This window comes from Hylobates moloch, unplaced genomic scaffold (assembly GCF_009828535.3).
Source record: "Hylobates moloch isolate HMO894 unplaced genomic scaffold, HMol_V3 SCAFFOLD_4, whole genome shotgun sequence".
Lineage (NCBI taxonomy): Eukaryota > Metazoa > Chordata > Mammalia > Primates > Hylobatidae > Hylobates > Hylobates moloch.
In genome coordinates, this window is record NW_026652279.1 from 62,874,790 (window position 1) to 62,879,551 (window position 4,762).

A 4,762-nucleotide genomic window follows, 5' to 3' on the forward strand; every position below is an offset into this window, starting at 1 on the left:
TGCTAGGATTGCAGGCGTGAGCCACTGCGCACAGTCACATGTCTTCTTTTGAGAAGGGTCTGTTCATGTCCTTTGCCCACTTCTTAATGAGCTTGTTTTTTTCTTGTAAATTTATTTAAGTACCTTGTCGATGCTGGATGGTAGACATTTGTCAGATGGGTAGTTTGCAAAAATTTTCTCCCATTCTATAGGTTGTCTGTTCACTCTGATGATAGTTTCTTTTGCTGTGCAGAAGCTCTTTAGTTTAATTAGATCCCATTTGTCAATCTTTGCTTTTGTTGCAATTGCTTTTGGCGTTTTCTTTATGAAATCTTTGCCCATGCCTATGTCCTAAATGGTATTGCCTAGATTTTCTTCTAGGGTTTTTATAATTTTGGGTTTTATGATTGTCTTTAATCCATCTTGAGTTGATTTTTGTATATGGTATAAGAAAAGGGTCCAGTTTCAATTTTCTCCATATGGTTAGACAGTTAGTTCTCCTAGCATCATTTGTTAAATAGGAAATACTTTGTCTATTGCTTGTTTTTGTCAAGTTTGTTGAAGATCGGCTGGTTGTAGGTGTGCAGTCTTATTTCTGGGTTCTCTATTCTCTTCCATTGGTCTATGTGTCTATTCTTGTACCAGTACCATGCTGTTTTGTCACTGTAGTCTTGTAGTATATTTTGCAGCCAGGTAGCATGATGCCTCCAGCTTTGTTGTTTTTGCTTAGGATTGTTTTGGCTATTTGGTCTCTTTTTGGGTTACATATGACCTTCAAAACAGTTTTTTTTCCTAATTCTGTGAAGAATGTCAATGATAGTTTAATGGGAATAGCATTGAATCTATAAATTGCTTTGGGCAGTGTGGCCATTTTCATACTGATTCTTCCTATCCATGAGCATGAAATGTTTTTCCATTTGTTTGCATCATTTCTGATTTCTTTGAGCAGTGGTTTGTAATTCTCCTTGAAGAGGTCCTTCACATCCATTGTTAGCTGCATTCCTAGGTATTTTATTCTTTTTGAATGGGAGTTCATTAGTGATTTGGCTCTCTGCTTGCCTGCTGGTGCATAAGAATGCTTGTGATTTTTGCACATTGATTTTGTATCCTGAGAATTTGCTGAAGTTGTTTATCAGCTTAAGAAGGTTTTGGGCTGACACAATGGGGTTTTCTAAATATAGGATCATGTCACCTGCAAACAGAGATAGTGTGACTTCCTCTCTTCCAATTGGATACCCTTTATTTCTTTCTCTTGTCTGATTGCCTGGTCAGAACTTCCAACACTATGTTGAACAGGTGTGGTCAAAGAGGGCATCCTTGTCTTGCACTAGTTTTCAAGGGGAATGCTTCCAACTTTTACCCATTCAGTAAGATACTGGCTGTGGGTTTGTCCTACAAGGCTCTTATTATTTTGAGACATGTTCCTTCAATACCTAGTTTACTGAGTTTTTTTAACATGAAAGGATGTTGAATTTTATTGAAGCTATTTTATGCATTTCTTGAGATGATCATGTAGTTTGTTTATGTGATGAATCACATTTACTGATTCGCATATGTTGAACCAACCTTGAATCCCTGAGATGAAGCCTATTCTTCATTCTTAGAAAATAAAAATTTGAATTATTATTATTTGCTTATCCTAGTGCGAAAGATGTGACTTGCCTGGATGATTCCAAATTCTCTAGCTTGCTATGGTTCAAACATCCTGACTTATATAGGGATGGGAACTTAGTTTCTTGTCAAGAGAGTGGGGAGTGGTGTGAAGATTTAAGTTTCTCAAAATCTCTGGTTTTTGATGCCTCCAGCTTTGTTCTTTTTGCTTAGGATTGTCTTGGCTATTTGGTCTCTTTTTGGGTTCCATATTTGATCATGGTGGATAAGCTATCTGATGTGCTGCTGGATTCAGTTGGCCAGTATTTTATTGAGGGTTTTTGCATTGATTCTTATCAAGGATATTGGCTTGAAGATTTCTTTTTCTGTTGTATCACTGCCAGGTTTTGGTATCAGGTTAATGCTGATGTCATAGAATGAGTTAGGGAAGAGTCCCTCGTTTTCAATTCTTTGGAATAGTTTCAGTACAAATGGTACCAATTCTTCATGCCTCTGGTAGAATTTGGCTGTGAATCCATCTGGTTCTGGACTTTTTTTGGTTAGTAAGCTATTTATTACTGCCTCGATTTCAGGACTCATTATTGGTCTATTCATGGATTCGAATTCTTTCTGGTTCAGTTATGGGGTTGGGGGTATGTGTTCAGAAGTTCATCAGTTTCTGCTAGATTTTCTAGTTTATGTGCATAGAGGTGTTGATAGTATTCTCTGATGGTTGTTTGTATTTCTGTGGGGCCATTGGTGATAGCCCTCTTATCACTTCCGATTGTGTTTCTTTGAATCTTCTCTCTTTTCTTCATTAGTCTTGCTAGCAGTCTATCTATTTTGTTAATTTTTTCATAAAACCACCCCCTGGATTTTATTTTTTTGATGTGTTTTTTTGTGTCTCTAACTCCTTCAGTTCCGTTCTGATCTTGCTTATTTCTTGTCTTCTGCTAGCTCTGGGATTTGTTTGCTCTTGGTTCTCTAGTTCCTTCAGTTGTAATGTTAGGTTGTTAACTTGACATCTTTCTAGCTTTTTGATGTGGCCATTTAGTGCTGTAAATTTTCCTCTTAACATTGCTTTCACTGTATCCCAGAGATTCTGGTTCATTGTTTCTTCATTCTCATTAGTTTCAAAGAACCTCTTGTTTTCTGCCTTAATTTCATTATTTACCCAAGAATCATTCAGGAGCAGGTTGTTCAATTTCATGTAGTTGTGTGGTTTTGAGTGAATTTCTTAATCTTGAGTTCCAATTTGATTGCATGGCGGTTTGAGAGACTGTTTATGATTTCAGTTCTTTTGCATTTGCTGAGGAGTGTTTTACTTCTGATTATGTGGTCAACTTTAGAGTAAGTGCCATGTGGTAATGAGAAGAATACATATTCTGTTGTTTTTAGGTGGAGAGTTCTGCAGATATCTATCAGGTCCACTTGACCCAGAACTGAATTCAGGTCCTGAATATCTTTGTTAATTTTCTATCTGAATGATCTAATATTGTCAGTGGGGTGTTAAAGTCTCCCACTATTATTGTGTGGGAGTCTAAGTCTCTTTGAAGGTCTCTAAGAACTTGCTTTATGAATCTGGATGCTCCTGTATTGGGTATATATATACTCAGGATAGTTAGCTCTTCTTGCTGAATTGAACACTTTACCATTATGTAATGTCTTTGTCTTTTTTTAATCTTTGTTGGTTTAAAGCCTATTTTGTCAGAAACTAGGATTGCAACCCCTGCTTTTTTCTGTTTTCCATTTGCTTGGTAAATTTTCCTCCATCCTTTTATTTTGAGCCTGTGCGTATCTTTGCATGTGAGATGGATCTCTTGAAGACAACATACTGATGGGTCTTGGTTCTTTATCCAGCTTGCCATTCTGTGTCTTTAAATTGGGGCATTTAGCCCATTTACATTTATGGTTGGTGTTTTTATGTGTAGATTTGATCTTGTCATCATGATGCTAGCTGGTTATTTTGCAGATTTGAAAAATATGGAATGCTTACAAATTTGCGTGCCATCCTTGTGCAGCAGCCATGCTAATCATCTCTGTATTGTTCCAATTTTAGTATATGTGCCGCCGAAGTGAGCACCCAATTTCAATTCTATTCTCTTCGTTCTTAGAAAATAAAAATTTGAATTATTATATTATTATTTGCTTATCCTAGTGTGAAAGATGTCACTTGCCTGGACGATTCCAAATCCTCTAGCTTGCTATGGTTCAAACATCCTGACTTATATACGGATGGGAACCTAGTTTCTTGTCAAGAGAGTGGGGAGTGGTGTGAAGATTTAAGTTTCTCAAAACCTCTAGTTATAGTAGTCTTCTGCTTCTTCTGAATCCTTGATCCATGCTTTCATTTCACCACCTGCTGATGCTGCCCTTGTTTATGTAGAAATAGACATGTCCTCCACTCACAGTGCCCAAAGTCTCCCCCAATCAAGGCTGAGACTGTAGTAAACTTATTGCAGAGTTTGGGAGGAAGGCAAGGGGAAGATTACAGTATAGCACATATAGCAAACACCTTGAAATTATTTATTAGATATACCTATTTTTAAAGCATCTTTGCATTGAAATGACTGGGAAATTATATTTCTTATTTCTCTGAAGCTCCAGCTTCCTGCCAAGTTGCTAACTAGCTTTATTTCCTCTGACCTGGCCCCATCTCCTCTCTGAAAAGGTTACCCTGCCTGTCCAAGGTTCTGTTTGCTTCTTTCACAGAATAAAACTGGGGCTATTCATGTAGCCTCCATTCATAAAGACATTGCTGGGATGCCATTGGGGGACCTGAGGATTATTTTCCAAATAAAACACACCCTTTAAGGTGCACTGGTGTTCAGCAAAGACAATTATTTCCCAGATACCAATTCTGTAGTTATTAGCTTTTGGTTCTTTTCCTTCCTCATTAGGTAGAAATCTGGGAACTGAAGACTTAGAATTTGGCATGAGATGAAAGGGAGATGTGAATAAAGAAAATTTGGAAGTATTATCAAACTTCAGATTTAGAATAGGATCCAATCATTTTCTGTTATGGGCAAGGAAACTGAGGCCTAGAGAGATTAGGAGCCTTGCTGGAGGTTATATAGCACTTTCAAGCAGAAATTGTATACAAGAGTTTTATCTAGGCCTGTTTCCATTATCTCACAAAACTTAATTTCTCAGAATCCAAAGAGCATTTCAACTCTGTACATTCAATTCTCAA

General features: G+C 37.3%; 1 non-coding gene across 1 annotated transcript; it reads right to left on the bottom strand.

The window, feature by feature from the left end:
- Positions 1–3,546: 3,546 nt before the first annotated feature.
- On the bottom strand, positions 3,547–3,652 carry LOC116467623 (U6 spliceosomal RNA). The gene has a single exon (XR_004247841.1). It is a non-coding gene; the product is annotated as a U6 spliceosomal RNA (small nuclear RNA).
- Positions 3,653–4,762: the final 1,110 nt, after the last annotated feature.